Below are 18650 nucleotides of genomic sequence, written 5' to 3' on the forward strand. Positions count from 1 at the left end.
GGGAGGGGACATACACACTGCCCATGAAGTCATGCTGTGACAGGCATCCCAGGTATAAAGTGGAGGAAGATGGGCAAGGATGTTAGCCCAGGGCCAATCTTCCTCAGCAAAAAGAGGAGAATTGGCTGGGGCCGGCCTGGTGGCATAGCAGTTAAGTTCACACACTCTGCCCTCGTTGGCCCAGGGTTTGCCGGTTCGGATCCCAAACGTGACCTACGCACTGCTCACCAAGCCATGCTGAGGCAGCATCCCACATAGAAGAGGCATAAAAGACGTACAAATATGATACACAACTATGCAGTGGGGCTTTGGGGAGAAAAAAAAAAAAAAGAGGAGAATTGGCAACAGATGTTAGCTCAGGGTTAAACTTCCTCACCAAAAAAAAAAAAATTTTAAGCAATAGTAAATATATCATTTATTAAATGCCTGCATTCCAGAAGCATACTTTTAAGTTCTCATTTTGGGGATGGAACACTTAACTATTCCTCATTACCTCTTAAAGGTTGAATCTTGCACACATGGATTTCTTTGATGAAAGTAAGTTTTCTCTAAAGGGAAAGAGTTTTTTTTTTTTTTTAAGTATGTACATTTCTCATTTTAGATTCAGAGTGAAGTCAGAGTTTACTCTTGAAATATGCAAACTTTATTTATTTATACTTATTTATCTGTTTTGGTTTTCACTTTCAGTACAACACCACAGAGAGCAGTGGGAATGCAAAAAATAAGAGAAGCTCTATCTGTAGAGACTTTGGAATCAATAATAAAACAGAATAAAAGTTAATCTGTTCTTATTATTACTATGAGTCAGTTCTTAACAATAATGTTGGTGATAAACTACTTGCCCCTGCCAAGGCAGGCCGCTCCCCTGACCCCACACTCCACCCTGCATTGCACTGTGCACTGACAACTGCCATGATACCACAATGAGTCTGTACTTGGCAATCCTCTTGTTCTTCCAGTTTTATGTCAACAAAACTGCAGCAGATTAAAATGTCATATAAAGCACAAGTAAATTAGAAGTAAAATTATGGTGTAATTATTTACATGATGAATAAATAAAGCATACTTTTTTTAGAAAAAAATTTCTAGGCCTAGAAAGAAAATTATAGTTAACGCCCTATTGAATAAAACAGTCTACCAGTGATGATGGCTTCTTATATTAAGTATGCTGTAAAATACCTAAATATTCAGATAACTCAAAATCTGTATTATTCATTTGCTGTTCTATTTTTATATGTTTGCAGTGAATACTTGATTTCAAAAATGTAAATATATGCATTGCCATTTTACCATTCTGCAAATGGCTGTTTACATTTTCCTGCTACTTGGAATATTTTCAAGAACCTTTATTATCTTATACTTGCAGAATATTTTTAAGGCCAGAATAAACCACTGAAAGCCTAGAGCATCTAGGCCCTGTCTGAAAAGGGACTCCAAGATGAAGAATTTGCATGGACATTTTAAATTAATTACCATATACAATGTAATTAAAGGCACCACTTATCATTTGAAGAGCAGTTGGCAAAAATATGTATGTACCCTTTACACAGCTACTCTCAACTAGAAAAGAGAATTCCAGAGGCTGATGTTAGAAGCTATCGGCTTCTAACATCTAAATACCTGGCAGACTCTATGGCGGTTAACTTCCTAACAGAAACAGAATTTATGACTCATCATAATCTATTGTTCATTTAGAATGACATCTGTCTTATTAAACTCTATGCACGAAGATCATTTTTCAGTGTTATACTAAAAAATATACAACTGTATCTAGACAAAGATTGATATGGGCATATAATGCTTTCAATCTGAATCAGAGAAAATTCCTTGTTTTAAAGTCCCTTTGGTGACATTAAGCTATTTTAGTAGAAGAGTAGAATTATAAAAGACAGGTATTTTTCATTTATCACCTTACTGCTCTAATTTCTAATTCTATATATCGCTTTCTCCCTTAAATTCTCCCTATCTTTTCAATCTACATTTAAAAAAAAAGTATTTACCCAGTTTGCATTTCCTTTTGCTTTTTTGTGCTTTATTTTCATATTGAGCTTCTTATCTCTTTTCCTGGGATGTTGGTAGATCAGAAAATAGACATATGATGAATGGATCCTAAACAAGTTTAATTTTATTTTTTCCACAGAAATTTACTATAAATGGTCAAACAACATGAAAAGATGTTCAACATCTCTAGTAGTCAGGAGGAAATTTTATTTTTAATATTTAAAAAACATTGAACTAGTTTAAATTTAGACAATCACATTTTTAATTCCTAAGAACTGTAATTGATCCATTTTTCAAGCAGCCTATTATGTTTTTAGCTTTGTTGGTTTTTTTAATAGGCTTTATTCTTCTAGAGAAATTTTAGATTCGCAGAAAAATTGAGTGGAAGGTATAGATATTTTCCGTATACTTCCGTATACTACACAAACATAGCCTCCCTCATTATCAGCATCTACCCCCAGAGTGGTATATTTTTTACAATTGATGAACCTACAATGACACATCAAATTCACCCAAAGTCCATAGTTTCACCATGGCTCACTCTTGAGGTTGTATATTCTATGGCTTTGGACAAATGCATAACGACAGGTATCCATCCTTACAGTGTCACACAGAGTACTTTCACTGTCCCGAAAATCCTCTGTACTCTGCCTATTCATCCCTTCTTCCCTTCCCCATCCAATCCCTGGCAACCAATGATCTTTTTAATGTCTCTATAGTTTCGTCTTTTCCATAATGTTATATAGCTGGGATAATATAGCCTGTAGCCTTTTCAGATTGGCTTTTACTTAGTAACATGCATTTAAGTTTCCTCCACATCTTTTCATAGTTTATTAGCTTGTTTATTTTGAGTGCTGAATAATAATCCATTGTCTAGATGACCAGTTTATTTATCCATTCACCAACTGAAGGACATCTTGGCTGTTCCCAAGTTTTGGCAATTATGAATAAAGCTGCTATGAACATTCCTATGCAGATTTTTATGTGGACATAAGTTTTCAACTCATTTGGGTAAATACCAAGGAGCAGAATTCCTGGATTGTGTGGTAAGAGTATGTTTAGTTTCATAAGAAACCACCAAACTGTCTTCCAAAGTGGCTATACCATTATGCATTCCCACCAGTAATGAATGAGAATTCCTGTTGCTCCATATCTTCACCAGCATTTGGTTTTGTCAGTGTTGTGGATTTTGGCCATTCTAATAGGTTCCTAGTGGTATCTCATTCTTGTTTTAATTTGCATTTCCCTGATGACATAGGATGTGGAACATCTTTTCGTATGCTTATTTGCCATCTATATATCTACTTGGTGAGATGTCTGTTAAGGCCTTCAGCCCATTTTTTAATCAGATAGTTTGTTTTCTTACTGTTGAATTTTAAGAGTTCTTTATTTTGAATAACAGTCCTTTATCAGATGTGTCGTTCACAGATATTTTCTCCCAGTCTGCGGCTTATCTTCTCATTCTCTTGACAATGTCTCTTGCAGAATAAAAATTTTTAATTTTCATTAAGTCCAGCTTGTCAATTATTTCTTTCATGGACCATGCCTTCGGCATTGTATCAAAAAAGGCACCACCATACCCAAGATCATCTAGATTTTCTCCTATGTTATCTTCTATGAGTTTTGTAGTTATCATGTTACACATCAGTCTGTGGCCCATTTTGAGTTAATTTTTGCCAAGGGTGTAAGGTCTGTGTCTAGATTTATTATTATTTTTTGCCTGTGAATGTCCAGTTATTCCAGCACCATTTTTTGAAAAGACTATCTTTGCTCTATTGTATCATCTTTGCTCCTTTGTCAAAGATCAGTTGACTATATTCAAGTGCATCTATTTCTGTGTTCTCTATTCTGTTCCATTGATCCGTTTGTCTGTTCTTTCACCAATACTTCACTGTCTTGACTACTGTAGCTTTATAGTAAGTCTTGAAGTCAGATACTGTCAGCCTTTTAACTTTGCTCTTCCCCTTCAATACTGTGTTGGCTATTCTGGGTCTTTCACCTCTCCACATCAACTTTAGAATCAGTTTGTCAATATCCCCAAAATAACTTGCTGAGATTTTGATTGGGGTTGCATTGAATCTATAGATCAAGTTGGGAAGAACTGATACCTTGACAATATTGACTCTTCCTACTGATTGTGGAATATCTCTCCATTTGTTTAGTTTTTCTTTGATTTCATTCATCAGAATTTTATAGTTTTCTTCATATAGATGTTGTACATATTTTGTTAGATTTATTCCTAAGCATCTCATTTTTAGGGGGTGGTGATGTAAATGGTATTGTGTTTTTACTTTCAAATTCCACTTGTTCACTGCTGGTAAATAGAACTTTTCTATATTAACCTTGTATCTTGCGATCTTGCTATAATCACTTACTAGTTACAGTAGTTTTTTGTTGTTGATTCTTTCAGATTTTCTACATAGACAATCTTATCACCTGTGAACAATGACAGTTTTATTTCTTTCTTCTCAATCTGTATACCTTTTATTTCTCTTTCTTTGCTTATTAAATTAGCTAGGACTTTCAGTATGATGCTGAATAGGACAGGTGAGGGAGGCATGCTTGCCTTGTTCCTGATCTTAGTGGAAAAACTTTTAGTTTATCACCATAAAATATGATATTAGCTGTAGCTTTTTCTAGATATTCTTTATCAAGTTGAGAAAGTTCCTCTCTCTCCTAGTTTATTGATTTCATTACTTCTTAATCAAATAAAAAACATGGATATCTTCAAAAGCACTTCTGCAGTATAAAATTGTTAAAATAAGTGTTACAAATAAAGAAAAACCTCAGAAATAAATAAGCAATACTCCTTTCTTGTAATACACATCAGGATCTTTTTTTTGATTCTAACAATTTTACTGTATAGTAGTGAGTATCAGACGTATGCAGTTTGTTGCATACAATGTATTTAGTTCGACTGTTTTAGTTTCCCAGCAGAATCCACTCTCTTCTCAGCCTCATGCTTGTAATTATAACTATTATTCTTTACTGTGTCCACTTTTTCCCTCTCATAATAATGGTTTGTTCCTATTTGTGTTTCTGCAATTTTGAGAATGGTTATCATTTAATATCATTTTCTCATTCAAGTAGTAAAACAAGCCAAAACTTGTTTTGATTCCTATAAAGGACAGAAATTAAATAAAAGTACACTAGATAGTTAATAAATATTGAACTTTTAAATTAAAAATCTCTATTTTCGTTTTAAAGTTTCATTTTTATATTAAGATTTGAAAATAATACTATCAAGTAATTATTATTTCTTCACACTTTCTACATGTTAAATTGATTATTGCAGTAATATTATCTTAAAAAACTTTGCAAAACAAGATGAAGATAAAACTTCTATTTAATTAATGAGTCTAATTATAGACAATGAACAATAAATTTTCACAGATTACTGGGATGTATATATTTCAAATGATACCCTACATATATAGTGTAGCAGTAAAACCAGCCTGTGAAGTGCTATATGATCTCAAGGGATCATACTCCCTGGCTTGCTAAATCATTGCCAGTTAATTTCACATCTGGCTAAAATTATAGACAGCTTCCTATTTCAGAATTTCAATAAGCAGACATCTGTAAAACCTAAAATTTTATTTTAAAGTCTTGATAAGTATAAATGTATATTTCCCTAGTTGAGGTTGGGGGAAATCTTGAGATAATAGGCACTAATTGGAGGCTTACAATGTACTAAATCCTATGCTAGATGTACTTTTGCATTATCTAATTTAACTTAAAAACACCTTTAGGCAAGGAACAAATACTCTCTCATATTTACAAGTGATGGTGATCAGGTAAGCATTAAGAAATCTCACCCCTACCTTGCTATTTGCTGTAGTATGTAGGAAAGTCAGACGCATTTTATCACAAGGTTCTATTGTCCCATTTGATGATTGTCTACATATTTTGTTGCTTCTGGGGATATATTTATAACTGCCCTAATTTCTAAAGATTCACAATGAAACAACTATTACAGCACATGGAAAATTGACTGGTCAGGCTTTTAAATGTTGTAAAGTCTTTTGCTTGTAAAAGTGTCCTATACATAGTTTAGGTTATCGGGATGAATATAATTGATTGATCACACCCAGTTCTTTTCTTTCTCTTTTAAAATTCCAATAAAATAATAGTAAGTCACTAAAAGTTATAAACTTATGATGAACAAATGAACAGAAGAAGGATCACATAAGCTATTTCAATGTAATTGGACTGTGGTGATTGGATAGAAGAGTAGTGAAGAACGCACCAAGTAGTGGAAGAAGAGTCTAGAAAGTTCCTAAAGCATGATGGAGCTCAGAAAGCAGCTAATTTTCTCTGCAGAAACCCAGACAGTCTCAACACTTAAGGATGCCAAGTATACCAGAGGAGGACAGGAATAAAACAGGGAGCTAAATAGAAGGAATTAAATGAAATTTTTCATAGGGGGAGTTTTCTTCCCCGTCTCTAACATTCACGCACTGCATGGCATCTCAGCATTCACCCCCATGCAGGATGACTTAGAGTTCATCCCTGGAGAAAGTGAAGATTCCCAGGAAAATTGATATGAGTGTTGTCATTCAGCCTCTTTAACCCTTGCTTCTAGTCCTACCCACTAAAACAAAGATCAACAAGAAACAGGCATATGTACATACTTAGATATGCCAACCAGCTTTTTACTTCCTTATTCTTACATACGAATGGAGAGCAAAATGTCTCAACATTTAAGTTATCATTATAAAAAATTGCCCCGGGGGCTGACCCAGTGGTATAGTGGTTAAGTTCGTGCTCTCTGCTTCAGTGGCCCGGGGTTCACAGGTTCAGATCCTGGGTGCAGACCTACACATTGCTCATCAAGCCATGCTGTGGCGGTGTCCCATATACAAAGCAGAGGAAGATTGGCACGGATGTTAGCTCAGGGACAATCTTCCTCAAGCGAAAGGAGGAGGATTGGTAACAGACGTTAGCTCAGGGCCAATCTTCTTCACCAAAAAGGAAAAAAAAATTGCTCCAGAACACAAATAGTAAAAGTAACAAAAAAGAACGGAAATCCGGAGCCAGCCTAGATGGTCTGGTGGTTAAAGTTCAGCGCACTCCACTTCAGCAGGCTAGCTTCCATTCCCGGGCACAAAACCACACCACTCATCTGTCAGTTGCCATGCTCTGGTGGCAGCTCACATAGAAGAACTAGAAGAACCTACAACTAGAATATACAAGTATATACTGGGGCTTTGGGGAGGCCAAAAAAATACAGAGAGGAGGATTGGCAGTAGGTATTTCCCAGTAAAAAAAAAAGAATGGAAAGCCAAAACAAAAACAAATAAAGACATTCTAATGTGCGTGCTCAGAAAAACTTAAGAAATATTGCATCCGTAAAAATAATAGAGGACCAATCATGGAATAAACCAAAGATCCAGAAAATTATAAATAAATTTCCAAATTAAAATAAAAAATTGTTCAGGGAGTTTGGAAAACATAAGAAAAACTCTCTAAAAGTTAGATAAAAGAGAAACAAGAAAATATGAAAGATAAGAGATATACAGTATCAATATATGATGCTACATATCTGAATAAAATGGGTTCTAGAGAGATAAGATGTCAGGAAATTACCCACCCTTTATACCACCAAAAAGCAACAAATTTCTTAAGAGTTGCAGTACACAGGGGTCCACTGAGCACCTGGTAAATGAATGAAAAATAAGCCCATCAACGTATATGCTTGCAAAATTTCAAAATGCTGACCATAAATGAAAGAAATTGAAAACTTTCTGAAAAGAAATATAAGGCAATTTACAAAGTTTAAGAATAGAACAAAGAAATGCAAGGATGTATAGAATGTATACCTCCCACAGCTAACTTTTTGGAAATTATCCAAACATGTTTCATGTTTCCTTACAAAACATGGCAGAACCTCCCCCTCCAAAAATAAAAAAGGAAAATATGGGATCTGGAAAAGAGTTTGACCTAATAAATAACTTGCCTCAGACAACATAGCTACTTGCTAGGCAGAGCTGAGATTTGAACCCTGGCGGCCGGCTCCAGAGGCAGGTCCTGAGCATTCAATCCACCATCCTTCTTGCAGAAATGGCGAGCATTACTGCATGCTCACCCTGTGCCAGGCACTGTGCTAAGAGCTCTACAGAGATCATCAACTCATTTATCTTCACAACAACGCCAGAGTCAGGTATGGTCATCACCCAATTTACAGTTGAGGAAACTGAGGCCCATGGAGCTTAAGTGGCCTTCCCAAGGTCGCACAGCTAACAAATGGCAGAGCTGGAATTTAAACTCATGCTGATGGGCTCTAGAGCCTGGACCCCTTGTTCTCTACCTCACATGTGTTTCTAAGTTTGGCAGAATTTGGACCAAGACAAACTTTCACTGTAGTTTGGATCATTTGGAAGGGGGAGTGTTTTTTTTCTGTCAAACCTCAAAGCAGATGCTAAGGGTGTTGCATTTTGTGGGACACACGGGAGGAAGACAATATTATTTTCTGGTTAGCTCAAGACGACTGATATTGTTATTCAGGTGAAACAGAAGACGGACCTCATGATTTCTTCAAAAGTAAGGAGGTGAAAGAGAGAAGGAAAGACGATGATGTAAAAGGATAGAGAGAGAGTGTGTGAAAGATCGGAAGACAAGCTAAGAAAGGTACTTCAATTGTGCCCACCCTGGAGATACTTAGAAAAGAGCTGGGTGAGCACTGAAGGGACACACTTCTATGACAGTAACGCTTGTCCTTTCCTTTCAGCCACATTGATGGAGATACACAGTAAGTGTCTTACTTTGTTTTTTCAAGTACTATGTGTTTTTTAAAGTTTCAATGTTTTACAGGTCATTTTATGTATAACAGGGTGAGTTAGTGTATGTAACCATCATGAGTACTAAAACCAATCAACAAGTAGGATTTCAAGGATAGTGGACTAGGTAATTCTGCGTGCTCTCTCATTATTTCTGAGGAAACCTATAAAGCTAGATGAAACATATATTTTTAAGTCTACCAGGAAGTATCAAAGAGCTAACAAGACAGTGATGAATTGTGGAGCAATATTCAGCACATATGCTTTGTGGTCATAAACAATGTGGTAAAATATTAATATATAGCTGAATAAATTAGATGGGGCTAGAAAGTACAAGTTTATATTCTATTTAAGGTCAACTATATCCACTTTGAACCTTTTGAGGTTTTTATTTTTCCTGTTTCATTTAGCAGGTTTCTAAGCTATTGATTTCCAGTCACTCTCTATAATTTTAAAAGCTGTTTCTTAAACTAAGAGAAGCTCAGTTGATTAGAAAATTATGTAAGCATATTAAAGAGGTTTTAGTTTTCTTTCTTTAAATATATACACTTTAATAATTTTCCCTCCTTATATTTGCATATTAGACAATCTTGACTCTTAGGAGAATTTATTCCTAGACCAAAGAGGGAATGAAAAAGAAAATAAAATATATTGTACACTCCCATGTCCTTCATCCCATTTTTGGAGAATCACCTCCACTACTATTTTGGGAAATATACCCACCCATCTGCTCCCCAATCTTATATGTTTGGGCCACAGTTAATTGGTTCATGTGTGGACACTCTCCAAGTTGCGCTAATCAAATCTTTTCCAGTTTGAGTCCTAGTAAGATTCCAACTCAGCATGTTTGCTATTTTTAAGCAACAAAATGTAAACATGGGCACTCTTGACTGCCAAATTCTGATTTGTGGCTTGAAAACAAATAAATCTGGTTGGCTGCATGAAAGAATGAGGCAAATGCTCAGAAAGAAGTAGAATAGGGAAAAAGAGAGAGAATTCTTATAGTGACCGACTCCTTGACTTCAATTTTTCCAGAGGCCTAACTGTCCCCACGGGCTTTGAATATTTGTGATATTTTGTTATGTTTTTAATATCTTTGCTTTTTTCTTAAGTTAAATTTATTTGGCTTGGTTTTGTGCAGTCATAAAAGAAAGTGATATATTTCAAAATTTTAGACAAGACAGCACTATCCCACTATAACCTGGACCTTAACCGTAAGCAGTAATTAATGTTATATGTATTTTATATAATGAAAGTTCTTCAGGAATGGACAAAGATTTTCCCCTAAGCCTCAGAAGTATGATATGGCATATTTAGTTTAATTAGCTTAAAAGAGGATATTAGCAGACCTCTACAATTATTAATATTATTGGTATTTTTTCCTTTAGCATCCTTGTATAGCAAGTGCCTCTATGTTAACTTGTATTCTGTTTCTCTAGTCATGGTTTGCTTTATTATATTTGAAAAAATGAGCAAAATATACACATTTCATAATGTAATTAAAAATAGCTGGTCCTGAGATTTCATTCTCTGCATATTGTCTTCAAATGTTCCAAATTACAAAATTGATTCACCAAACCGGAGATGAAATGTCAAAGGTACGTGATCAATTATCTATGACATTTCATTTGTAGTTAAGGCTATAAATTGTTCATGACGAAGTCTTGAGAAAGATGCTTAAATGTCAAATACTAGAGTTATGTGTTCTATATTAATTCTGTTTTTATAATTCATACTTTTTCACATTTGTTTTCTTTCTACCATTTAACGTTACCTAAGTACTTTACACTTTTAATTCAGGTTTGGATATAGAACAAAGAAAAAGTGCATGTAGCGATAATTGACAAAAAAATTAAGATGAATATAGTATTTGATGATATTAACCATAATTTAATTCATCCAGTCTCACTGCTGACGAAAATATGAAATAATCAACCAATTAAAATATATAATGAAAAGAATTGTAGACGTCTGTTGATAGTCACATTTGAATTGGAATCTGACTTTTTACTTGTGCCCGTCGTTTTAAGCATTCATCATGGAAGTCTGACATTTCACTTGATATCAGATAAAACTGGGTAAAATTAATTGCTATTTAAACATTAATTATCTTTGATAATTATCATCTGATGTGTGTCTCAAACAAATTGGCATGCCTTGCTACTTTTTGGAGAATGAACAGTCATTTTTTTAATAAGAGTACTGCCACTAAGAATTTCCTAAGTTAAAGAATGGAGAGGGCCGGCCCTGTGGCTTGGTGGTTGAGTGCGTGCGCTGCAATGCTGGCGGCCCGGGTTCGGATCCCGGGTGCGCATCAAGGCACCACTTCTCCGTCCATCCTGAGGCCGAGTCCCACATGCAGCAACTGGAAGGATGTGCAGCTATGGCATGCAGCTGTCTGCTGGGGCTTTGGGGGGAAAAAATTAAATAAATAAAATCTTTAAAAAAAAAGAATGGAGAGGCTTATAATGTTCTAGAATAGAAAAGCTCAATTTTATGGTTTCATACCTTGCTAAATTTATTGTAAACATGCAATTCAAAATCAATCAGAATCCCATTGTGGAGTATAGAACAAAATGATTTGTTAAGTCTATATGGCAGAATAAAGAATATTGGAAATATATATATTTAAGGCATATTTCAATTCAATGATTAAGATTCTTTTTAGAGCTTATGCTTTTTTTTTAAGATTTTATTTATTCATTTTTTCCCCCCAAAGCCCCAGTAGATAGTTGTATGTCGTAGGTTCACATCCTTCTAGTTGCTGTACGCGGGACTCGGCCTCGGGTTGGACGGAGATGTGGTGCCTCGGGGCACGCCCGGGATCCGAACCTGGGCTGCCAGCATCAGAGCGCGCGCACTTAACCGCTAAGCCACGGAGCCGGCCCTAAGATTCTTTTTTAAATTAATAATGTTTGCATAAGAGTCTTTCCACTTAGAAAAAATAAAGCTTATTTTTTTATCACCTAGACAGAATGATTTCCAAATTAATGTTCTAAATATGAAATTAAAAATATGAGAAGAATCCTCAGAATTGAGTCATTTTTTAAGCAAGACAGGAAAATCAGAAGTTATATAAAGGAAAATGACAGAATAGACTGCAAAAATATTAGAAATTTTAGCACTTTCAAGTCCATTCTAAGCAAGTCAAAAGACAAATGATAGAACACATGAAAGTATTTGCTTCACATGATAAAGGTGAGAGAGCATAAAGTCAACACCATATGAAGAAATCCTTCAAATTAAGAAGAAAACGTCCAACCAAAAAAGGTAAAGGAAAACCTGGAAAACTGTTAATGCCACGGCACAGAACCTTTAAGCTTCAGTTTCAAAATGAACGTCTAAAATGTCCAATATTCTTAAATGCAGATATAAAACGTACGTCATACAGGTTTCTTAGTATATTTTATAATATTCTTTAAGGTCTCAGATTTCACTATCTTCAATTTCTTCTTTTTTTTCCTCTATATCTCCTTTTTTTCTATCATTCTTCTCTCTCTTCTATTTCAGCATTGGCAATTCCTTTGTTTAAGTAGCAGAGCAGAATATTATTAACTGACCTATGTTGATTCCTTTACAATTTGTCATTCTTCTAAGGAACAAATTGTGTTTTTTATTGCATTAAATTATACAATCAACAAGAACTAAGATGATTTTAGATACCAGCATGAGTCTCCATTATAATAGTTTACACAACAGTAAATTATTGTTATTTCAAAGTAAGTATCAATTTATTTGAACTAAAGCAGTATCTCTTAGGGCTTTGAATTTACAGAAACCTCTATTAATGTTCTAGTTGATACTCCAGTATCTGTGGCCGTATCAGGACCACCCTCGTACTAGTAGGAACTTGGGCAAATGAAAGGGAGCCTTTAACTTTCCCTTATCCCTATTTCCTTAATTTCTTCTTCCAGGTCTGCTCAGCTCTCTGCGTTAGGGATGAGGCCACATGAGCTTGTTTCAGCTTGACTAACGCACACACACACACAATTTCCTTAGAATAAGGTCATGCTTTCTTGCTAATTTGTCCTAAATTCTATCTATGGACATGCTATTTGATATATTTGCACATCTTTTAAATAAGTAGTATTTTCACATATTTTTTATTTTGACTATCTTTGGGAGCTTTTAGCATTGGATATAGGAATTTTTAAAATGCATAGCAAGTTTCTCTAAATTAAGGATTTACACAGCTTTATAGAATTCCTTGGAAATTTGAAAAATACACGTAAAAGTATTGGAAAATATGTTTATGGCACCTTACTGTAGGGAATGTGCAGAAGTAGCATTGGTAATTCTTGCAAATTTCTTGAATTTCTTTAGAAATAGTATAATCAGTTCTGCTTTGGGGAGATAAATTTTTAAAATAATTTTCAAAAAGTCTCATCAGTCAAGTTAGCAACTTCAAATGTATACCTTCAATTTGGCCTATTCTTTGACCTTTTTAATTGCTGGTATACCTTATACTTATACCTATGGCTATATCCTTCTTTTTACTTAGACTTAAAAAAAATAGTTTGCTCAGACATCTCTGAGGCATCTGTAAAATGTTAGATAGGATTCTTAATGCTATTGGTGTCAGAGACAAAAAAAAAAAAAGATAAGAAAAAGAAATATTTGAGAAATTGGATAAAATCCATGTTGAACTATTTTGTTTTAGGAGGACTTGAATGATATTTCTTGATCCAATCAAATGGGTATATATTTTTGGATTAACCATCCCCTTTACTCTCCAAACACACAAATGTACTTTATTTTTGCTATAAGATAGTTTTTAATCATTGATGTAGATTCATGTGTGATTTTTTTCTATTTCCTTATTTCATAATATACTCCTGTAAAGCTCAATGATGTAGTTTCAGACATATTTGTTTCCATTGCTTTCTTATCCAGAATATAAAAGTATTCATTACCTCTCTTTAATGAGAAGGAAAAAGGAGGGAGGAGTTCTAGATAGATGTGACTGAAATGATGATCCAAAGCAAAGCTACAGAGACAGATATGAAACCAGAAAGACCAGATAAAAATGAAGAGTTTGAATAAGGCCGATGTGTTTTAAAGGGGTGGAATTAGTAGGAAAGATTAAGTCTAAAGAGAAGCCAAAGAAAGTTTGAAATTATAGAAGTAAAGCAGTTGCATGAGATAAAGTATTTCTGGATGTGGCAAAGCTCTGCATCCTAGAAGGTAAATGGGAGATGATGTTCCAGAACAAGACCCTGGAAACAGACCAAAGTGCTAGAACATTTATGTCTAATCTTCACAGCTCCAGCAAGTCCATATAAGAGATGATTTGAGGCATGGGAAATATAGGCAAATTTATTCATCATTCTATTACTTGATATTAATTCCCCAGGGAAGAAGTATTTCTGACCATAGTGTGGGCATGTTGTGAAAAAATTACTCAGTAAGACCTAATCAACTATTAACATCTGAGTGTGGTTACATTATTTCAGAGCTAAATTCCTAAAAATCTTTAGGGAAAGACAGAGTATCAATCTGTGTCATCATATGAGTTGATGTGGAACAATTCAATATTAGATATATCTAAGATTCTTCGAGCCCGATCTGCCATAGATCAATTTTCTCACTCATTTTCCTTCATATAAGAGGTAAAATTGGGCAGCTGTAACTTTCTGGTCCAGAAGGGGACAAATGAACCTTTTTATTTTAAACTGCTTCCCTAACACATCTTTTTTAATATAGCTAGATCAAACTAACAAGGAATAAAATTTTAAAAGCTTTCATGTACATCAACTGCCCCCGTGGTCACTGGGGTCTTCTCCATCATTAGTCTGAATGCATTAATCTGTTTCAGTTCTTGCCTGGTGCTGTTGAAATCCCACTCTGACTTCAGCATACTCTCACACTTTATTAGGCCAGCGTGCACGCAGACAGGCAACTACACTATTCAATTCATAGTTAAAAATACCTCTTACTCATTTAAATTTTTGGAGGTTTTGAGATAATACTTTCTAAAATACAATACTTTGATTACTTGTAAACACATTAAACAAACACCAAGAGAAGAAATTATTTTCTTCTCCTGTGACTACATTTCTAGCTCAGAAAGGAATTCAAACTCTACAAAAGAGGACGTTTTTATCTACAAGTAGGTCAGAATTAATTTATATGCGCACACGTAAAGTTCATAAAACATAGAAAAATATTTCTCTTCAGTATTTTTATAAATAAAAAAGATAGTTTTAAAATTAATATGTAGTAGATTAAAATTAATTTGAACTTTTAAATTCATTAGTTCTTTATTGTAAGCACTAAATATGTGTACAAATTTGAACTAACAAAATTAATTCCAGCTGACTTTATAGCTTTTATATTTGAAAGATCATGGGTTACTTAAATTAAGTCTTATGTCTGAGCGAGGTTTTAACATACTGTCAATCATATTTATTCTTAATTTAATAATTCATCAGAGTAATCTGGCATTGGGAAGTAAGAAAATAGATTGTATAGTTGAGTCAATGAATTTGAATTATTTTTATCTTGAGCAATTGTTAACACCAATGTGAAGCACAAAATAGCTTGAGAAGGTATTATTCATGTTCTTCATATACCTCTGCTAGTTTACTTCAGGACTCCAAATCTGTGCCATGTAAGAGTTATCTTCCAGCCCATCCTAATTACATTAGTGGGCTTTGACAGGCAGAGCAAGTACTGCTATATTGGAAAGCAACTGCTTTGGTGTGAAAAAAAAGCCACAAAAAGAAAACTAGACTGCACCGAAGCATCAACAAGAACCAATAACTATAAAACATAAAAAATTGTAGAATGCACTATTAAATATGATTGTCATGTTCCCCTTAAAGTTTTTCTAGATAGAAGGTTTCCGGGATGGGAGGAGGAAATGAATCTTCTAGTGAGCTTAGTGCCTTGTATTAATATTTTTAAACTATTTATTTTAAAATGAAATATCGATTTAGAAAACTACCCAAAATAAATGTATAGTTTAATTAATTACCTAAAGAAAAAACACCCTTTTAATGATCCCTTTCTGCCCAAGTCACCTAGATTAAGAAATAAAACTTTGACAGCAATTCCAGAAACTCTTCCATGGGGTCCTCCTAATCATAAATCCCTCCTTTCTACGAAAGTAACTCCATCTCCATTTTTACAGTAGTCACTTCTTTGAGTTTCCTTATACTTTTACTAAACAAAGGTACATCGCCAGAGGCAATAGTACAGAGCTGCCCTTTTATAAAACAGCATATATCTTTTAATTACTAATTTACGGTTTCCTCTTTTTCCCTTTCTTTTCAATATAAATAATTATTTGTTTGACTAATTTAGCAGCCTACTTTGTGTCAAGTAGTACTGCTATATTTTTAAGAAAAGCTTCTCAAAAAATTAAAAATATTTAACTTATTTAAACATGGCAAAATATTTACATAAACACACATAGATATATAATTTGCTGTTTTCTTTTTAACCTATGCTGTTTTTACTAACCGGTATTTTCCACTTTCACTTAAAAAACTGACAATATTTTAAAATATAGAATATTAAATTACTAATCTTAGTAATTATTAAATCTTATTAAAGATAAGATTACTAATCTTATCTCACCTAAAATTCATTATGGATAATATTTTTTCATATCAGCATATCAATTTTATACTTAATAATGAAAATATTACGAATAAAACTTAAAATTTTTTATCATTTTCTCTACCACCCCCATTCTCATTCTTCTTCATTTTCTCAGAAGCAATAGCTAATATGACTTTGGCACGCTCACCTCTCATTTATTTTTTTTTCAGCAAATATTAGTTTAGTTTTTCAAGTTTTGGATTAAGAAACAAAGTTCTAAAGTTAGATTAGTTACATATAAATTCCACATCAGCCATGTAGTGGCTATATAATGTTTGGAAAATTTTCCTACTATTTGTTATCCCTATATATAAAATGAAGATAGAATATTGTTTTAGATAAGATTCAGTAATGTTACCAGTTACCAAAAACCCCCAAATAATGATGGCTTAAGAGACACATTTATTTGTCATAGAGGAGTTGGAGTCAAATAGCACAGATTCCTTCGCTCTTACTGCTTTCCCTTCCTGTGTGTGTCACATTGTGGTCCAAGATGGCTGCTCAATCTCTGGCAGTCTGCAGTCCAGGTAGCCGGAAGTTACAAGGACAAAGGGCGTGTCATCTCCTTTTAGAAAGAATTTCCACACACTTCTGTTTACAGCTTATTGGTTAGGACTGAGTCACATTGCCACATTTAACTGCAAAGTGATTTGGGTAATGTAGTTTGTGTTCATGGAGACCACATATGCTTATAAACATTGGGAATTCTATTACAAAGGGCCACTAGAATTCTCTAAGGCAGACCGTCCCTTTGGCTACATGTGCACCTTTTCTCCCATATACAGAACCCCTCTCTGAAGAGAACCAATCAAAAACGTTACATAATAATTCTATCCAGCTGAAAATTGAGTATGTCTAAGGGAATTACAGTCCCATCCATCAGGTCTAGAGAGGTTGTCTGCCACAAAATATTAATATACAATGTACAAGTAAAGGTAAGAAATCAGTGAAACAAAATATTTTCCATTCAGAGAGGAAAGAATGGAAAACGTACAGGTGTCATAGGTGAACAGCTGTTATGACATATACCGAGACTGAACAGTGAGAGATACCTTTCCTGGTGATGATGTTCCTGCATTTGTCCACGTGCAGGGCCCTGATGCTGCTCTCTGGGTAAAAATCTCTTGTCTGCCTTGACTGCTGGATTTGCACTTTTGGAGTTTCTTCCTTGTCCAAAATTCTCCAGTAGCAAGTGGGCATGGAAAATTAGCCTTTATTGGGAGTTTCACACCTTTCACAGGCTATGTCCTTCTGATACCCTTATGAGGTCCCAGAAATTGTTTTAAGACATGGACAGAACAGAGTGAACATTTTCTTTTAAACAAAAATCTTAGTAGGCTTCCAATCTATTTCCATCTGTTGAGTTTCATGTCTGTGTGAACACATACAAAGACCTAACTCGTAAATCTTTTTCTAAGCTTGAGAATTCTTGTTTTTCACTTACTAGACTCTGTCTCAGTCTATCTTCCTCTCAATTTAGTGGCCACTACTTTATGGTCATTATAACAGATTTTAGGGGAATCCCTCAATCCAATTTCAGACATTTATGCTATTATGTGGAGATTTCTGGAATTGAATTTGGGGGTGAGCAGTGGAAATGGGATAATATTTTGACCACCTTATGTATAGATTATCTTAGATGAATGGTGGTTATTCATTTTTCTAATTGGATTTAAACAACAAACAGATATGGGATTGGTTCATATATGACCACACTCTGCCTGCTGAGGTTTTTATGTAATTATAAATGGTATAATTCCAGTGGAGATGCTAAATTTATATTTCTTATCATCTTTTGTGCACATTTTTTTTGATGACAACTCAAAAAGCAAACTGAGAAAAACTTGTTCCTCATCAATTACAAATAGCAGAGTGAAATAAGTGTTTTCTCCCTAACATCCAAGAAAACACAGGTCCCATCTAGTATCCAGAGGACAACTTAGAAGCTATAAAGGAAGGTATCTAGTTATCATGTAAAATATGTCATCATAGGAAATACTAAAAATAAAATATAATACAAACTTCCTATTGCTACCAAAATATTAAGCATAGAATAAGTAAATTTGAAGACATATTTTCTCCCAGCACAAGTTTTAGAAATAAAAGTTGTAGAAATATAGACCTTAACTGATTAACTGACACATATTTCCTCCAGAATTATAATCCTAGGAAAATTGCCTCAAATTTTATAGGCTTTATGTAGACCTTATGTTTCTCTCAAGCTGGGACCTGATAATTCTGTCACATAATTAATGCCTTATGTAT

General features: G+C 34.3%; 1 long non-coding RNA gene across 1 annotated transcript in view; it reads left to right on the forward strand.

The window, feature by feature from the left end:
* The window catches only part of LOC147915781 (uncharacterized), a 109966-nt gene that overhangs the window by 78733 nt on the left and 12583 nt on the right, over nucleotides 1-18650 (forward strand). Inside the window, exon 2 of the long non-coding RNA XR_015553778.1 lies at nucleotides 8732-8752. This is a non-coding gene — a long non-coding RNA (uncharacterized LOC147915781). The remainder of the gene's footprint in view (nucleotides 1-8731; nucleotides 8753-18650) is intronic.

The sequence above is a fragment of the Ceratotherium simum genome, chromosome 12, assembly GCF_057802395.1.
Source record: "Ceratotherium simum simum isolate JZ-2026a chromosome 12, ASM5780239v1, whole genome shotgun sequence".
NCBI classification, from domain to species: Eukaryota; Metazoa; Chordata; class Mammalia; order Perissodactyla; family Rhinocerotidae; genus Ceratotherium; species Ceratotherium simum.